The following is a 21,133-nucleotide window of genomic DNA, read 5'->3' as shown; positions in this document are numbered from 1 at the left end:
TGAGGAGTTTTATATTTGTAATCCATAAAAAGGACATAATTTAACAATCTCAGAGCATCAAATAGGTTGGTTTGTATTTGGATAGCAAGTTTCTTTTTGCAATTCTTCACATGCGTAACTAATGATTGTAAGTTATGATTATCACAGTAAAGATCTCTTTATAGAAATAGAGATTGTGCAAGATGACTATGGGTGTTTGAGTCTCCATTTCCTTTAGGCTCTGCTTCTAGAAATTTGTTTCTGTTATGCTTTTAGTTATCATTTTCAAACAACTTAAACTTTTGCCATGGTTTTGTCCAAAATTGAAAGCTCATCAGTTCAGAATTATGCTTAGAACACACAACACATCACTTAAGTGCCAAACGAGCGCTATTTCCACTGCCACATCACTGTATTCCTTAGAAGATAGGCAGGCACTATCTGTTACAACAGTCTTTCTTTTGCTGTTTTGTCAGCCACTCTATCTAATTTATCTCCACTTAATCTGTCTTCTGACGCGTTGTTTGTAATGACTAGTCTATTTATGAGAATACACTAGACACTTGATAAATATGTGCAGAAATAGCCAATTTTTATGTGTTCTCTTACTTCTGTATATATTTATGAGAAAAAACTATTAAAATTGGAAATCATATATTTCCTTTTGTTCTTTGTGTACTTACATTTTAAAATATTTCAGTTGTTCTTTTGTCCAAGAAAGTATAAGTAATAGGAAATTGCTTCCATAAGCCATTATATTCATATTGTTTTATATTAATGATGTACACAGCCTGGCATTTGTTAAATTATTAATATTCATACAACAGTTTCTAGAACAGAATACCTGGTGTCTATTAAGTAAAGGTTGAATTCATCAGAATTGTCTGAATTGCTTGTGCAAATATCAAAAAATATCCATTTTCTGCTATTCCAGTCTGAATGGCATTAAAGTGGTTTATTCCATATTTACAATGTGCGTTTTGCAGTACAGCCATGTTATTACAGTGCTGTGTGCTCTTAGACCACTGAGGAATTCAGAAGATTTGGCATGATGGTCACTGTAAGACAGTAGTTGGAGGAAATTACTTTCACACTTTTAAATGAAACTCTTAAAAGCAATATTTGACAGTTTTAATTATTGTAGTAATTAATAATAACTTATACAAGCATCTTATGCTTCCATGATACTCACATGTAAATATTTTTGAAATTTATGTAACTCATGTTCCATCTCTCCATCCTAGATCTTCAATAGAAATAAAATGCATTAACTCTGATGTTGGTCTTTTAACTACAAATCACATACTCTGAACATCATGTTCTGTTTTAGAAAAAACAAAAACTGATAGAGAATATGGGTTGACAGGTCTAAATAGAAGTTGTTTCCCAGTGTAGCTTTTCCTTGTACTTTTCATTTTGACCTTCTCCCTGATCCTGTCTGCTGTGTTTACAACTCACTGAGCTGTCTTTTCTAATCTCTGAAGAGGATGCTTTCAAAAAACTAATAAAAGACAGATTGTCCCTGTCAGATTCCCATCAGAAATGCACACACAAAAATGTAATATTAATAACTCTCATCATATCAACAAGAAAATCTGAAAAGATAACAAAGTTCCTCCCCCACTTATATATATATATATATATATATATATATATATATATATATGTATATGTATAGAAAGATAGATAGATAGATATAGATAGATATAGATATAGATATAAAACCTCATCATAAATGCATTTACCTTACTGATTTTATAAAATTGCAATGAGATCCAGGTTGCTCTCAAGGAATAGCTTGACTCCAAAATCCTCAAATACTGTCTACCGCATTTATCACAATCAATATGCCAAGTAAAAGGCTGCACCTCCTCCCATGGTGTTCCCTACCACAATCCTAATGGGAGGAATTTGAAATTTTTTCAGCCATCTCTTTCTATCTACTTCCTGTTTATGATGTTTGATCCAAATAATTGCTTTTTCCTGCTTGGGTCATTTCTTGATAAATAAATTAACTAGATCCTGTAGGTTATAGTAAATAATGCACAAGGCTTTGAATATCGTGACACCTATGGGAGAATAGCACTTTTCATCACTTTGGAAAATAGAAAAGAATACACTATTTTTTACAGTTCTTTTAAAAGAAAACACACTATGATATGATCTCTTTCTTCTCCTCTTTTTCCGAGGTATAAATTTATTTTGCTTCTATTAAAATCCTCACAGAGTTCCAATAATTAATCATCTTTCTTTAAATCAAAGATGAAACACAATATTATCACCAAAAGGACAGAGGTGTTTCTTTGTTTTGCTAAGGCATCTACTATTAATGTGACTACATTTGAAAGCTATGTGGTTACCATCAATTAATTTTATTTTATTGAGCAGTTTTTCCTCCCAATCTTGGTCACCCTTATTCTTTCCCCTCACTCTGCCTTGACTCAAACTAAATAGAGCACCACTAAAATATTTCAATAATTTTGAATATTCAGAAGATGGATGTGTCTAAATTTTAAGGTCAGCATATTTACATGTCTACAAAAACATAATATTGTGTACAGAATATCTTTCTCAATATATACAAAATTTTGAGTGGTAATTTATATTGTGAAATGTTAGATCAACAGGAAGTAATCATTAAGTACAAAATTTATTCTAAGTTTATGAGAACTGAAGCAGTATTGTACAATGTTAAATATAACTAGTATCTTTTCAATCAAATATAAGGAAATTTATATTTTGTTTTTCCTCTAACTAGGTGTAGAATAAAGCTATTATTTATTTCTCACAATGCTTGGTCAACCTCTTTGTAATACAGGAGTACTATCTTACTCAAAGAACTGCTGCTAAAATTAAAGTATGTATTAAATCAGTAAGTGTGAATTTAAAAATGTACAATAAGAGAGCAGGGTTATTCTACAGAAATAGAACACACACACACACACACACACACACACACACACACACACATATATATATATATATGCACATTGAAATGATAATAGCAACATCGTATTAATTAATTATATATATATATTTTTTTTTCTATGTGTAAATAAATCAGTGAAGCACTTAAATGGAAGCAAAAGTGTTCTTTCTTTTCAATTTTATACTGAATCAATTTTATTCTTTTGTGATTTGAATTATCAAAATAAATACTTATTGGGGTTGTATGATCTCACAAAGGAGAAAAAAATATAGCATGGCTCATTTCTGGATTCTATGAAGACCCAGGCAAAAAGTGTTGCTCTATTTTGTACCTTGAGGTTTATCTTGAGAAGACCCAGGAAATAAAGAACACTTAGGACAAAAATGGTGGTTACCTTGAGTCAGTCAGGGTTCCTCACTAATCTCTTGGAATTTAAGACACCAAGTGCCATAAAATATATGGCAGAAAGTTTTAGAAATTCAGGTAAAAATGTTCATATCATTTTCTTGAAAACTTAGGGCATGAGTTTCATGATAATTTAGTAATTTTGCAGAGTTAAAATAGGTAAGTGTACATTTTTCTATGTTTGCTAAAATTATGAAGGAATACTAGGATTCCACAGGAATGAGATCTATGTCTAACTATGCATGCACTTATTGACTGTCTGTAATGGAAGTAGATATAGTTGGAGAAAGACTGATTCTGGAAATGTATGTATTTTAGAAAACTAAGTAAAAAATACAAATGAAAAGTAATAAAAAATTAAATTTACTTCATGATAGAGTAAAACAACACAACACTTCACTGTTAGGAAAAATTGATGAAAAAAATCAATATATTACTTTGTGTTTTGGCTTGTGTTTCTACTATGGTGAAGGTATTTATGATAGTTCAAAATTTTCACATAATAAGTAAGCGAAAAATATTTGATAAATGACCAGAACATTACTTGAAATTTATTCTATTATAATTTTAAGTAAAACAATTTCATTAATATGTATTGATAACTTCATTTGTGAAATCAGGTGAGAGATAAAATTATGGCATCTGGTTACGAATATCATGAATATCCACGTGGAAAATAACTATTACAGTAAAAGAAACGCCATAAATTCCCTTCAAAATACTACCCCTTGCTTCAAACACACATCCCATCATGCCTGCCACTTTATGAAACAATTATGAAAGTCCTTTTTCATCAGTATCTTTGGTTGTGCTGTTTCATAAGACCTGGTATGTTGTACTAGCATTACTGTGATCCATTCATTATTCAAAAGTGTTTTATTTAATTTTTAAGTATGTGCATATTTTCTGTGTTTTTTTTTCTGTTCATTTCATAGTAGAATTACATTCTACTATGATCTGATAATATAAATAGGGCAAATCTGACTTATTTGGACTGGTTAAACTTGTTTTGTGGGCTATTGTATGGTTGATTTTGGAGAAAGTACCATGTACTGTTGAGAATGATGCATATTTTGTTGATTTTGGAATACTTTATAGGTACCTAAGAAGCCCACTTGTTCAAAGGTTTGGGTCATCTCTGATGTTTGCTGAAGTTTTGTCTTACTGGTCTGGTTATTATTGACAATGATGTATTTAGTTTCCCCCGTCACACCTGTACTGGTATTTATGTGACTTTTCATGTTCACTTTTTTTAATGAATCAATTGTGTCGGTATTTTGTGTGTGTATGTTTGTAATTGTTACGAATTCATTGTACCTTTAACCAATATGTAGTGACCATTTTATCTCTTTTTATTTTAAAACCAAACCAAAATAAAAGATAAAAATGGATGCAGAATTTCATAAAATGGAAATAAACAGTTAATGTATTGCATATTGTTATCTTGAAGTAGTTGCTCAGGTTACAAGATTTAGTCACAAAAAATGAGCAAACAGCAAATATTGAGAGTACACAGTGTGCTGATGAACTTACATAGGATAGTAGTATAGTTATCTGTCATATATATATATATATATATATATATATAATCTTTTCCCTTCTTCCTTTTTCTGATTTCCCTATGTCAATTGTCTTTGCTTTTGAGCACTTTTCATCTCATTCATTTTCACATTATTTATTGTACATTTTGGATCTCATTACTCTTTCAGTTTTGCTTTTTTCTTGTTTTACACTAGAGAGACACTACGATATTTACACACCTGAGTTTGATTTATTTTACATGAGTTTCGACTGGTAATCCACCTTGTTTGCAGTTAATATAATTACTGCTGCTTTTTCATGGGTTTTTGCTTCATGGAATACTGTTTTAAATTCTTCAGTATTTAGTCTAAGAATTATTTTGGGGCTTAAAGATATTTCTCGTGTACAGCATATTGTTCAATCTTTTTTATGGATCCATTTTTCTAATCCATGGCTTTTGATTAGTGAGTTGAAACCATTCACATTTGTCATTAAAACTTTTAGTTATGGATATGTTGCATTCACTATATCATTTTCCTCCCACAAATTCCCTTTATTTCCCTTCTAATTATTACTTGTCCTGAGTGATGTATTTATTCTATAAGATTTTATTTATTTACTTTGCATCATTGATCTCATTGTCTCTTGCTGCGATTTCCTTGAAAACCATTGATGGTTACGCTTTTTGACCACCAATTTATTTAGCTGATATTTTCATGGAAATATATTATTTGTCCAAAATTTTGAAAGAGTATTTTCAGGATACACCTGCCTGGGTTGGGAATTCATTTCATGGTTTTTGGTGAGAACTCTTGTAATTTTGATGAGTTTTCCTTTATAACTGATTTATTTCTATTCTCTAACAGCTTTTAAGATTCTTTATCCATGTTGAATTTCTAGACTCTTATCAGGTGTCTGGAAGCACTTCTTTTATGACCAAGGCTATTTGAGGTTCTATATGCTCCATTTAGCTATAAGTTAAATTATTTTTCCACTCTTAGAAAGGTTCCACTATTATTTATATGAAAAAACCTTATTTGTACTATCTTCTGATTTTTCTTTAGTGTCAATTAGTCTTTATTTGTGTTCTTTGCATCACTGAGCTACTGATGTGTACATTTTGCAGATTCCTTTTCTGTTTTAAGATGTCTCTCAATTGACTGTTAATCACAGCTTTATCTTCTAGATTTGACACCCTGTCCTCACATTGCTAGATTTTACTGTCCATATTTTCAATTAAATTTTTAATATCTTGAATTTTTGCTTGGAACCTTTTATTCGAACCAAATCTCTATGTACTTATCATTCACAGTTTGCATTTCTTTTTTTTAAGCTCCTGTAATTTTTATTAGCATCTTCTCTTTATTCACTTATCATTTGACTTATTAAGATCATAAACTATTTAATTATATCTCCTTTGAATGCTCTAAATATCTTATTGAACTTTTTATTATGACCATTGTTATACTTTCTGATATTTCAGCTATGCAACTTTGATTTCTCAATTTTCTGTTCCCCATAAGATGGCTTTGGGGGAACTGGAGACTTCTGAAAGCGTTTTAATGTCTTGCGTTCTCATTTTCTATTTTTAAATTTTCTTTATATGCTAAGGCTTTCATATTGGTTACTGTAGGGAGCTTTATTACTAGCATGGAGCTACTTTTTTGTTAATGTCTGCATTTCAGAGATATTTTCTAGGTATAGCTATTGGCCTTTGGCCCTGTCCCAGGATCCAGCAGCTTCCTTTTATTTGGGATAAGAATTTGCAGCCTATTTGCCCCTGTACTCATATATTTGGGAATAGCCTTCTGTATTATTTATGATGTCTAGAAAATTTATAAATTATCATTTGGAGAAAAACAATTGATAGAAACAACTATGTCACTGTGCTAAAGTAGTAAAATCTCCAGCAATAAATTCAAATACAAGTTGGATATTGGCAAATCTAAACATGAACTGAATCCTCTACACCTGTAAGCCAACATAAATTATTTCTCCTTCAATGATGTATTTCAAGTGTTTTGTTTCAGTTGTATAAATCTGAATAAGACAAAACACATCTTAAAAATGACTTTCAAAGATTATTTTAAAGTTTTTAAATGACACACTAGAGACCTACTAAGTTAATTGGAATATTGATATTATGATTAATTTTTGGTCAGATTCTAGAAAATCATTCAAAGTAAATGGTACATCATTTTTGAGAATTTAAACTTGATATTTTAATAAGTTATATGTTCCATATTTCTACTTAAAATCACCTTTTATTTTCCTAATTTTTATTTTCCACTTTTTATTTTCCTAATATGACTATAGAAGGGTCTTTTTTCAACATGATAAATGGTAGTCATGGAAAACCCTCAGGTAACATTATATGCAATGAGAAAAGGCTGAAAGATTATACTTTAATAATATTAAAAAGAGCAGGAAGCCTGAATTTGCCTTGACATTAAAAACTCCAGTAAAATTCTACTCAGAGAAGTTGGGCAAGATAAAATTTAATGTATATATACATAGGAAAAATAATTAATTGTATATTTATCTGCAGATAAAATTGCTTTATATATAGAAAATCAAAAAGACTTCATGCAATAGAGTATTTCAGTGAATAAGTCAATTCAGTAAAGTTTCAACCTATGGTGAACACATATGAATCCACGTAAACTATATTTTATGCAATAAAAGTAGAAAGTCAGAAATGAAGTTAAGAAAACAATTCCATTTACTTTATGGTATAAATAATAAAATATTCATTAATCAATTTAAGTAAATGTAAACATTTTCAATTAAGCCTGAAAAACTGTTGAAATAGATTAATAAGAACTAAATAAGTAAAAAGTTATACTACATTTACAGACAATAAAAATTAACACTGGCTAAGAATTTAGTTCAACTGCACAAGCACCTGCCTCGCAAGTGCAGTCATGAGTTTGATCCCTGTTACCAAAAACAAACAAACAAACAACAACAACAACAAAATAACTTTATTAAGATGACACTGTTATCCAGGGCAATATACAGATTCAATGTCTGTACTGTCAAATTCGCAAATTTTTGCAGATAAAAAAAAAAATCAATCCTTGCATTCATGTGGAATTGCAGGAAACCTCAAATAGCCAAAAAATGTTGAAAAAGAAAAAGAAACATGACAAACACTTTGTATTAACCTCAATGCTACAGTAGCCTACACCATTTAACATTGGCATACAATGTATATATAGCCTTAGAAAGAACTAAGAGTGCAAAAAATAAACCCATATATGTATAGTCAGGTAATTTTTGACAAATGTAACAAGATTATTTCCTTAAAAAAATAGCGATTGAACAAGTGAAAGTGGAACACCTAAATGTGCACAAAAAAACAAATAATTTGATATTCTATGTCAAACCATAAAATAATTCAAAAATAATTAATTTAAGGGTTAAAATTATAAAAGAATTAGTTGAAAACAACAATAAATTTTAATGTCAATATTTCTCATTGGTTCTTGTGACAGCAAATGCAAGGTAATGGAAAAATAAAAATTATAGAAAAATTGGATTTTATCAAGTTAAATTTTTAGTTCTTCATACCACATTATCAATAATGTGAAAACACAATGTATAAGAATGAAATTATTAGTCTGTTTTACTTCTATCCATTCACACAATTTTGTAGGTTGTCTAAGAATTATCTTTTATGATGTCTTCATCTGTTTTTATTTTCTTTTTAACGTTTATGATCCACAAATATATATATATATCTTATATATGCAGGCAATCAATTTTTTTCTTAAACTAAAAATCAAATGAATTTCAACTCATCGTATGTTTTCCTGGTACTTACCATAATTTAAGAACACATTAATAAACATAGGAACAATGGCTTGGTAATAAAGGAAATAATAAATAGTAAATGTGGAATACAGTGGTGATTCAACTTTTTTGAGATAATAAGTAGTACATCTTAGAAGGGTAAGCTTTAAGCTGACTTTTGAAGGAAGAAAAGAAATGCTTCTTAAGCAGATGTAGAAATGAAGCAATAGTAATACAGGCAGGAAAATAATGGAGTTGATAATGAAATAATGGAATCAATATGTAGGTAGTAACATTGTTGTGAACAAAGATGAGGAATAAGTGACATTATATCGAATGCATGGACTGTGGTTATGAATAATATAAAATGTGTGGTTCTGAACAAAAATAACAAGAGATTTCTTCATTATTTATTTATTTATTGCTCAGTTAAGTATGATATATTTGGCTCTTAGAAAACCCAAAGGGAGATTTTTTTCTCTCTATCCATTAGTTTATCCACTCAGGAGGATTAGACATGGTGTCACAAATATGTTTATTTATTACAAGGCAGTCTTGACACTCTACCAACTGATATTTTTTTTCAAAATGTGTAATGTCTGATGTTAGATAATTATGAGCCTTTTTTCAAGCAATATCATACTGGATTTCAATTTCTCTTTTAATTGGGGCCAATCGTATTGACCATGACATCCTAACTCCCTCATCCTTTACCTACTACAACGATTATAAAACACACTGAATTTCTGTTGCCAACGGAATCTTCCACACTTCCCATATAATGAGGTAAAATTAATAAGAGATTTTATTAATAAAAAATTGCAATTATTTTAAACACTTTACTTATCCATTTAAATCCTTTTAAAGTTTTTGTTTTTTTAACCTTGACAAGTATAAAGTAAAATAATCTTGACAATGATCTAGAGTGGAAAAGCTTGCATGTAATTCAATGGCTTGCTAAATAAAAAAACAAAGAACATAATAAATAAACAACCATTCCTGGTCATTAGAGATGATAATACAGTCTTTAGCAGCTCACAGATACTTGAGCTTAAGTACATTTCACAGAAAACCTAGTTTAATCTTCAGGCTTTAAAATGATCATACGTCAAATAGAGATGTTTCATTTAAAATAAGCAGGAAGCTGTGGGATTCCTGCCATTATCTGTGTATACTGAACTCAACTTTTTCTTAGAGTAATGATCACAGTTCTCTTTTTCTCAACCTATAAAAAAAAAGCCTGCAACCAAAAATCTAAAATCAAATCTGCTACAATTAAGGCATTTCTCTTAAACTTCACTGAACAAAGTAAAAAGAAAATTTAAAACAAACAAAAATACAAATAAAATACATCTAAAGGCAACAAGCATTTCTATACATACAAATAGGGTAGCATTTGCCCAGATTCATTTGCATTTAGATAGAAATTTTCAGGTTGCAATACAATTTTAAATAAACTGTTTCATTTTGTTTTTACAGAAAACTGGGCCTGGAGTAGATAAATGTTATGTTCTCATTTTTAGAGAAGACTTATAGAGGTGAAGTGACACATCAAATGTAACATAAGGAGATGACAAGCCTAAAACTGTAACTGAGGTCTCTTTATCCCTAGTCATTTTTATGTTTTGTATTAACACCTGCCTGAGACTAATGGTTTAAATACATACATATATATATATATATATATATATATATATATATATATATATATTTTTTTTTTTTTTTTTTTTTTTTTTTTTAAGTACCGGAGTTCAAACTCATGACCTTGCACTTCCCAGGCAAATGCTTATGCCGCTTAGCCAAATCCCCGGCCTCTTGACTTTCATTGTTACACAATCTTTAGTATTACTAAAGTGCTTCGTCATATACTAAGTAGAAGCACAAGAAAGTGTTTTCATCCATGTTTGATCTACTAAAATATCTGTCTTATGATGCTAACAAACACTGAATATATGATTTTCTTACTCCTGATTTCTATATTTTACTTGCCTTTACTTACCACCTCTCATATAAGGCTCATCTCAAAGATATCCACTAACATAATTTGGAAATGATGTTGAGAGCTTTTCATAACTTAGAAACAAATGGCATTTGGTTTTCGGTACTTTCCATTATTCTGTCACTTTTATTTCCTCCCATTTATATCTTCTGGGTGACTGATATATTATTCAGAATTTTGATACTGCAGTGAGCAAAATGTTACTTTTCCAGAAGGTAAGTCCTTGCAGAGTAATATGTCAATGACATACATTTTTAATCGTCTTTATACTTTCTCTTGAGTATGATGATGGTACTTCTCCCAGTGGAATTATACATTTGTCAGCATGAAATATGATATTTATTCTGCTAGTATGGAGGATTTCCATGAAGATAATTCTCATGCCTTTATCTTTTTCACTATTTTATTCTCTGTCTCATTTTTTCCTTCACTGATTTTCTGTTTACCATTTTCATGGCTACAGTTTCTACTGCCCTGCTTTTTTCTTCCTCTTCCAGAATATCTCTTTCCTCTTACAAGTCTTATTTTTCATAGAATACATAGATTTTTGTCTGGAAATATACATGAAATCCCTAAATATCTCTGGTTCCCCCCCCCCATTCTAAAAAACGACTGACTTCGACTTATAAATTATTCAGGCATTTTCTCTGTGCAGGTTATATAAATTTTTTTTTCTATTTACAAGTACTCTGATGATGAATTTCTCAAACTCTTCATTTCACACTAAATGTTTATTATGCATTTTCAATGATTGTTCTAGATACCTTAATATGCTTGAATTACATTTTACATAAAGAGGCCCTGGATTCACATAAATTTAAGAAACAATCAAAGAGATCTTACATATATTCTACACAGTTTCCCTGATGGTAACAATTAGAACAACTAAAGTATGATATTATAGGTAAGGTCTTAGACATTAATACTGCAAAATAGAAAACATTTTCATCATTACAGGAAATCCTTAGGGTTTATTAATCACATTTATCTTCATTTTAAACACCGTACTTTGATCTTTGGTAACTACTAATCAGTGCTTCATTTTATCAATTTTTAATTTTAAAAATATAGATAGAAGCATGTAATATATGATTACTGCTATATTTCATCAAAAAATATCTGGATATTCATTTTGTCATGTGTATCAATATTGTTTTCCTTTTTATTGCTAAGTAGTATTTCATAGTACGAAACACTTAATAATTTTCAGTCATCCATTCATTCATCAAAAGACTTTGGTATATTTCTTGTTTTCATCATTGCAATTATATCTACTATAACAATCATGCAAAAATTTATTGGAACATGGCTTTTTATTTCTTAGAGATACATGTCTGTGAGTAAAACTGTTGAAACACATTGTAATTCTGTATTGACTTTTAAAGGAAAACTCCAAAATGTTTTCTAGCATTTCTGTATTATTTTATATTTCATGGTAAATGTATGAGCAATACAGTTCTTTTGTATTTGTGTCAGCACTTGATGGTATCATGATTTTTAATTTTTGTATTCAATGAGTAACAACATTTCTGGACTGTTTGTTTCTCCAGGATCCAGTCTAAATATGAAGAAGAAATAATGTCACAGATCCAGGTATGGTAGTGCACGCATATGATCTCAGAATTCTGGGAGACGAAGGTCACAGATTCATGCCCAGCCTGAGCAAATTAATGACTTATTTACAGTCTTATAATAGAAATGAAAAAGAACTGGGGATATAATTCAGAGCAGAGGCCCTGGATTAAATTTCCTTTACCAGGGTGAAATTATTATTTTTATTTCATAATTAAGAAAATTAAAGGTTCAAGTTTAAATAAAGTACCTAAGGCCACCATCCAATAGTTGGTGAAATCATAAATCAAGGACAGCAATGTATATTTTCAAATTTTACATACATAATCAGTATGAGATATTAAGCTATATGAAAAAAAATTTCCAAACCAAAGTTAATAGTTTGCTGGATTATTTGATAATTTGTTATTGCTGGTTAATTACATTTATTTTAACTAAAATTTTAAAACTATGCATCGGAGTGCCTAAGTCTTGCTGTATGTATTTCAAATATTCAGTAACAAATATAATGTAGGTCAATAGTCACTAATTATAGTAGTCACAGTATACTAGTACATTAGGAAGTCCAAAAATAGATTATTCCTGTCATCACATAAAGTGATATTGTCATTATTATTCTAGGACATTTTTACTTTATTAAATTGAAACTTTGGAAAGTACTATAATGTATGAGCAAAGTGAAATGCAGAAGATTGACAATGTGATTGTTTCTAGCTTAAGTGGCCTAAGAAATGTCCATGGGAGATTTTTTATGACAATACACATATTTAAGGCAATTGTACAATAGGAAATTTGTTTTTCCCTCATATATTTCCAACATCTGGAATAGAATTAGGTACATTATAGGTATTCAAAAAGTATTTCTAATACATACTTTAATTTATTAAGAAAGACCACTTTTAGCAAACGAGGGATAGGGAGTAACAGGATTTTTCTTTAGAGAATAATGATTATGGCTAATATAGAAGTTATGGAAGATGTAGTGAGATATCAGATTGGAAACGGAGAACCAGATCATGCAGGGATTCATAATCAGTAAATTACTGTCTTCACTGTCTGCTTAATGATATCTACAGGTTTGGTAACTTTCCTTTGGATGCACTTCCTTCATGCTGTTTCTGCCTTGGCACCAGCTAACCATGAACTGACCCCACAGGAAAACTTGAGCCAAATGATCCTCTCATCCTTTAAATTATGGTTGTTAGATATCATGTTACAGTGATTGGAGAGTCCAATAAAATTTACAAATTAGTATCCCTCAAACACTCATCTCATGTATATACTCATATAAACATTAAGTAGTAGGGTCTCCCAAGAAGATAAACTATGTTTCGCAAAGAAGATATTAGCCACAGCATTTGTGACACTTCTTCATCTTACAGAGTCATCCCCACAGTGCTTTGGTTAGGAAAAGTGTTGCAATTATAAAAATTACATTAGATCAACATGAACTACTATGGTTAGAAATGTGTTTCCATGTACTTACTAAGAATTATTTTGGTGGTATAAGTGCCAGCATGACAAGTGCAAAATTGTGAGTTCGATTCCCAGTTCCCAAAAAGAAATCTGTGTTCAGCATTAATAATTAGTCTTGGAAGAGAAAAAGAGGTTTGATTTTTGCTTTTTATCCTGTTATTTTTTTCTTGAGTATGAATCAGAATTCATCCTTGAATCTCAAAGTAATTTAGCCTGAAAAGTGAAGCTCTCAAGAAGTGATATTAGAAAATGTCTCTTTATATTCAGTTAAGTCACACTACACTCATGTTTAAGTACCATTTTAGTTTTAATTAAATCTATATTAACTACTACATAAAACCATAAAAAGTATCCATATTAGCAGGGTGCTATGTGATGTTTTCCTTAATATTACATTGTGTAATATTTAAATTAAACACTTATTTCCTCAAACATTTATCATTTTATGATAAATATTTGAAAATCTTTTCTGCTCATTATATATATATATATATATATATATATATATATATATATATAATGTACCATATATGTACCATATGGTACATTATTTTTACCTATAATCACTATACTGGGCATAGCAAAGTTTGCCCAATCTCTCTGTAATTTTAATTTTCATTGATTATGCTCTCTTCAGGCTTCCCTCCTCTATACACCCTCCAGCCTCCAGTGATCAACATTGTAATATTAAATTTCTTCAAATCATTGTTTTTAGATTCTCGATGAGTGATATTGTCATTCGTCTATTATCTGGACCTATACAACTAGGCTCAAATGCTATTTTAGTTCTTAAACTCTAAGGTTGAGTATTCTTCTAATGAGACAGAAAAATGAGGTGTCAGGAAGGGCTTGTTCTCTGTTTAACTTTCACTTATATTGTCTGTTTTGTACGGATTCATACAGAAAAAAGTTTGCAAGGAATGAACTAAAAACAAAGAAAACACTTGGTCATCAGCTAGTAACTGTGCTTAAAGCTTTGCTTTAAATGTATACTTCGTTTAATTTGAGACTTGTGAAGATTTGGTGCACATCCTGATCACATTTTATATCTTTTGACATGTAGATTGACTACTAGATTGCCCAGTTTGGCAAATGTTATTTGAGAGGAAAAGTTGGGCCAATGTGTCTGAGGTAAAATTCTACTTCTGATTATTTAGTTTTTTCAGCTGAAAACTTAGGATTCATAATTAATGCTTGATGCTACAAAAAGTTTTTACATAATCTTTAAGTAAAGTTAAATTTTAAAAATATCTTCATTTGTAACTATACATTTCTATGTAACTCAATAATTGTTGTTTGTGTAGTAGTCATAATACATGATGTAGAAAATTTTGAATAGCATTAGTAATTTTGAAGAACAGAGTAAACTCTACTCCAAGAAACTAGTTGAGTTTCTGAGCCTGATAAACACAAATTTGTACATATTTAACAATACTTTATTTTGAACCTCTTGCCATCCATTTTTTGCAAAGATGTTGCCAACTATACAGTTTTCCTACTTTTTCCTCCCAGAGCTGGGGTAGAATGGAGTATTGAGCCCTCTTGGTAGACAACTGGAGACCAGAGAGCAAGCTGATTGGACTTCAAATAACTAAGTAGTGATAAAACATAGATTGTATTAAAACTGTTTTATTATAAAGAAAAAATACTTATTAAGTAGTTATTAACTATAAAGAAAGAAATATCTCAGAGTGGAAAGGTAAATGGAAGAGCACCTTTGCAAAGGGAAATTTTTACACGATGTTCATCTAAAGTTTCTTCAATGGGAATAGAATACCTTAGAATTTCAAACTTGATAATGATTTAAATGAGAGCACTATGAAATCCTCATAGTGTTTCACAGTAAAGTAGTCCAAACATAAATATGAAACTTTTTAATCCATCTATTAAGAAGCAATACGTATTGTTTAGTATTATAACATATGCTAATATATTTTTATAAATAATGTATAAATGTCATGTTAAATATTCCTTCATAATAAGTTATTTAAATGGAAATAATGTTAAATATCACAAGTATTTATTTTTCTTTTTTTTTGGGAGGAGTATCAGGGGTCAAACTCACAACCTCAGCCTAACTAATGAAGTGTCTGAGCCACTGAGCTAAATCCCCAGCCCCCATATCACAAACATTTCTTCATGTGTTTCATTCATTATATAATAATTTCTGTACCAGTACATTTAAAAGGTTAAACTTTACAAATAGATATTATATGGCATAAATACTCATAAAATTGAATATATGTAGATTTATAGTAATAATAAGATATATAAAGATATATGCTAATTAATTTTTCTTAATATCATTGACTAAATAATGTATAGTTTAGCACTGTGAAAGTCATTGAATTGAATAATTCTGATTTTCTAAATTTTGAAAATTGCTGTTTGAAATTGTGATGTGCATTCAATTTTTATTAAAAATTCTATGCAAGTTACCTTTTACCTCTCAAGCTTGCTTTCCTTAATAATCTTATTTCAAAATCAATAAATTTGTACCTCAACTATTAATTTATTCAGAACCTATATCAATATGTTTCAAACTATTAAACAGTATTACAATCAATTGGAATAAAAATGCAATACGAAAGGTCTACGATGCATAAGTATTCTAAGATGTAAAGGAGTAAAGTGACACTTAATTTCCTAACTCTAATGCAAATTAGAAGTACAACCATTGAAAGACATACAGAATACTTGGAAATTGCAGGAAATTTGAAACAAAATAACGTCTGTGAATAGACAGAGTATTCAGGAAAGAGATAATGGAGGAAGTCAAATCTGTAAAAAAATAAGTTAGAATTAATTCAGTAAACAGATACATAGATAGGAGTGTGAGGGTAAACTAGACAAGAACAACACTTGAGTAAAATCACAGAAACAAGAAATAGCACAATTTATGAAATGGGAAAATCTACATTGAATATATAAATCTTAAAAATGTATTGGTAAAAAATAATAGTGTAAGAAAAGTATTTCCTGAGCAGTCATGAGTTCTTATTTAGGGAAGACACTTGTAACCAAAAAGGATTAATAAGAAGAAAATCTAATTTATTAATGTGTACAGTCTCCATCACCTAGGAGAAATGTCAGCTCAAAGTAACTCCAAGCAGTACCTTAGTACTTTAGCTTATATAGCATCTTCAACAAAGAACAATAATTTTGTGGATATATGACAGGACAAAGGAAAATGTTTTAGGCTTCTCAGTGTGAGGAATTGTGAGAAGGTAAATATTTAGGAAGAAACTTGTAGAGTAAGGTTTGTGTCCCAATTTCTCTGCTGCTGTCTCTGGAGTGATAAGAGTCTGGAGTTGTCACCAGTAAAACAGGATTTACACCCTGACTTTTAGCAGAAAAGAGTTGAGCAGAGAGTGCTTTTTCCGCATTTGCAGCTTCCTAAATGTACACAGTTTGAAAACAAGTTTTATGTTAAGGAGTAGTATTTGAAGTGCCATAGTCTGATTTCCTTAACTATATAAAAGTAAAAAACATTATTGAAGACTGTTACAAATGATTGTATACCAATAAATATTAAAAGTAATCTTTCTTAAAAGAACTTTTCATAATTGGCAATATAAAATGGAAAAAATAATGATATTATCATGAACAAAGAACCAGTATTAATGTTTGACTGTCTAATGCACACAAACACAAATGAACACGTGTACTTGCAAACAGAAGGACAACGTAGATTTATAGCAAAGACTTGTGAAATCCATACTTCACATTTTTATTATAAAATTCACATACCATAAAATTGTTACAGTTAATGTATGAAACAGATTTGTGTGTGTAACCACTGTATGTCTCAAATATAACCTTTACTTAATTTCATATTTTCATCACTGTAATAGAAATTAAACATTTGCAGGCAGTTAATAAAGATTAAGTCCAGGACCTCATACATGTTAGGCATGTGCTTTATCAGCGAGCTAGACACTGAGACACAGAAATTCCATATTTATTGGAAATCAGTCTCAATCCTCTCCTATCTATATTACCAGTCAGTGGTTAATCTGTTTCTCAACTTTGTAGGTTTGTCTATCTTGGACATTTCGTATGAATTGAAGCAAAATTTCATTTAATTTGCATTAATAAAAATGTACAATATGTGGCTATGTGACTATTTTTATTTGTAATTCAAGGTTATGCATACCATAATATGTATAAGTATTCCTTATCTTTTGGTGAGTAAACATTTCTTTGCTCTGGATACAATGCATTGTTTTAATTCACTCATGAGATGGTAGGCATTTGAGGTACATTCATTTAATGACTATTGTGAATAATGCTTATAAAGTATACCTTTTTATGTAGACATAAATTTGAAATTCTCTTGGATATATATAAAGGAGTAGCCTTTCTAGCCCATGGGAAGAAAAACCAATCTATTGGCCAAAGTGTTTGCATCATTTTATATGCTCCCTGGCCCTAATTTAAAGTTTCATTTTATCCTAATCCTCTTCATATTATCTTGTCAGATTGAAGGTATTCTAGTGGATTTAATCTTACACCTTATTGTTTTTATTTTCATTTTTCCTTTGCCTATTACTACTGAGCATATTTTCATGGTCCTTTTGGCCATTTGTATGCCTTCTTTGAAGAAATGTCTTTTTTTGGTATATTTTAAATTTAGGTTTATTGTCTTTTTGTTGAGCTGACTGTTAGCTTCCCATAAATATGAAAATGCTACAAACATATCAATTTATAAAAAGAAAAGATTCATTCTGGCTCAGTTTCAGAGGTTTCAGTTCATATCAGTTTGACCTCTTGCCTTGGTTATGTAATGATATATCATGGTGAGAATGTGTGACAGAGGAAATGTTTTCACTTTATGGCTAGCAAAACAGAAGCAAAGGATAACTTAGGTGCCACTTTTCCCTTCAAAGGCCTGCACAAAATGACCTGTAAGCCTGCTACTGGGCTTCACTTCTTAAATATTCCACTATATTTCAAGGACCATGGGTAGGGGACCAAAGTTAAACACATGATTATTTTGGGGAACATTCTATGTACAGACTATGTCAAATTTAAGTTATTTGTATATTTTGGATATTAGAACACTATTAGTTATATGATATGCAAATATGTTACCATTTCTTGAATTGTCTTTCAGTCTACTTGGTAATGTCCTTTTAGTGCAGGTAGATCAATTGGATTTTGAAGACTCCCTTTTTATTCATCTCAACTTGGGCAATACTCCAGAACCATTCTTCTCTCCAGAAGCAGAAATAAGAATAACAAAGACTCAGGAAAACTCTAAAACTCCAGGCCAGGGCACGTGCATTTAAATCCTGCAGCATCACCTACAGTAAAATTTGCCCCATTTGAATTTCATTAAATGTTCACACAGAGGAACTCCATGTCATCAATTGTGGAACAGTCATGCACAGTGGACACCCCTGAGATGACTCAGCATCCCGTCAATCATTTCTGTTAACCATATCCAGAGAAATAAATGATAATTGCCCTCAGCATTTTAAATCCAACAGCCTGAACTATCTCCTTCAGCAATTCACCTGCTTTCCTGACATCACATTTTCTACCAGTTTGTGCCAACCTTTTGTTACTGCTGGCACAAACCCGCATGCCCTGGTCACACATTCCCTGATAACTTTAATAAACGTATCTGTTTTTCTTTTTCCATCAGGAGTGTATTTACAATTCTTTTCTTGGCATGCACAAGAATCTGTAATGCATCATTTGGACCCATCATGCCCTATATTATCCTGGAGTATACTGGTCATTAATTCTGATAATTTTAGGTATTATGTGTATTCTATTTTTCCTCTTTTTTGCCTGTTATTCACTGTCACATCAAAAGAATTATTGCATTATCATGATAATTTCTCCTTGTCCCAGAGTTTTACAGTGCTACTCTTATATTTGTGCTTTGATTCATTTTGAGTTGTTACATGTGTTATGAATGATGATCAAAATTGTTTTGCAGGAGTAATGCATTCCTCTATTACCATTTGTTAAAGAGATTATTGTTATCAAGTGTCTCAGTGCCCTATTGAAAATCAATTGAGTTGAGATGTATGAGATTTTTTCTGAAATCCCATTTCTAGTAAAGTGGTATATTTGTACATATTTACTTCAGTAAGATTATGTATTCATACCAGTATTATTGTGCTAAATACTAAAATCATTGTACTAAATACTAAAGACATTGTAAATCATCCGATTTTGTGATTCTATTTTCAAGATTGCTTTGAATGTTCTTATTCTCTTGCATTTTCATGAAGCTTATGATCAGCTTTTCTCTTTCTGTAAAAAGCTGGGTAGAATTTGGCAGATAGTGGGCTGAATTTAAAGATCAATATAATGAACATTGCCATCTTAATAAATCTTCCAATACAGAATTATGATGTCATTACATTCATTAACATAATCTAAAATTATTTCAGTAATACTTTGTAAATTTCAGTGTAGAGTTAGGGAACTTCTACTGTCAAATTTTCACCTAATTACTAATAAAAGAAATCATATTTTTAATTTCATTTTAGGATGATTTTTGGTCAAATACAGAAACACTATTAATTTTGTCCTGTAGCATTGATAAATTCATTTGTAGGTTCTAGTAACTTTTTGTTTTTCTTGGTTGTATAGATTTCTCTAAATAAAAGATTAAGACATCCACAAGTAGACATAATGCTTCTTTTTTCCTTGCAATGTAGATGGATTTCATTTCTTTATTTCCTGCCCCAAATCATCCCGGATAAAAGTGCCAGTACAATGTTTAATGAATGTGGTAAGAATGTACATTCTTACTTTTTTTTCCTTATTTTAAAGATAAAGCTCAAAATTTAAAGTTAAGTATGACATTTTCTGTGAGTTTTTATGCATACATGCTCTTCCTTTTGGACAATAAACTTTTATTCCCACCCTCCACTATTAAATATACTTTGTGATAAATTATAGGTAACTTTTGTAAAGTGCTGTTTCTGCACAAATTGAGACAGTTATATGGATTTTCCCTTTATTTTATTAGAATAGTGGATTACATTAATTGTTTTTAATTTGTTAAATTGATGTATGGTTTGCTACATTAATTGGTTGTGTCTCAGTTCCTTGTATAAAACTCCCCTGGCTACAGTGTTAATGTTCTCCTCTTTGTGTTGCTGGATTTCACTTGTGCGTGAAGAAGTTCAGACAGAACATGGCATCACAGAGTATGCCATCACAGAATATGCGACTGTGGATTGTTGACAATACTGAGCTGAAGGCACGTAAGAAACAACAGTTATAGAATGGACTCTTTCTGTCTGTTCTAAAGGTTGTCCTAAAAGCAGATGATACAATTTCTCAACAAAGCAGTGTTCTCCTTGCACATAAAAAAGAACACTCTTATCCCCAAGACTAGGAGTCAACATCATTGATCTGTACAGACTTCGTGAAATCACTCTTGATTTCCATTAGTTTCCCTCATACTTTTCTTAGTCATTGTGTCACAA

This window comes from Cavia porcellus, unplaced genomic scaffold (genome assembly GCF_034190915.1).
Source record: "Cavia porcellus strain 051 isolate PalLab524CR breed Dunkin Hartley unplaced genomic scaffold, mCavPor4.1 scaffold_3, whole genome shotgun sequence".
Classification (NCBI taxonomy): domain Eukaryota; kingdom Metazoa; phylum Chordata; class Mammalia; order Rodentia; family Caviidae; genus Cavia; species Cavia porcellus.
This window is presented reverse-complemented; position numbering follows the sequence as displayed.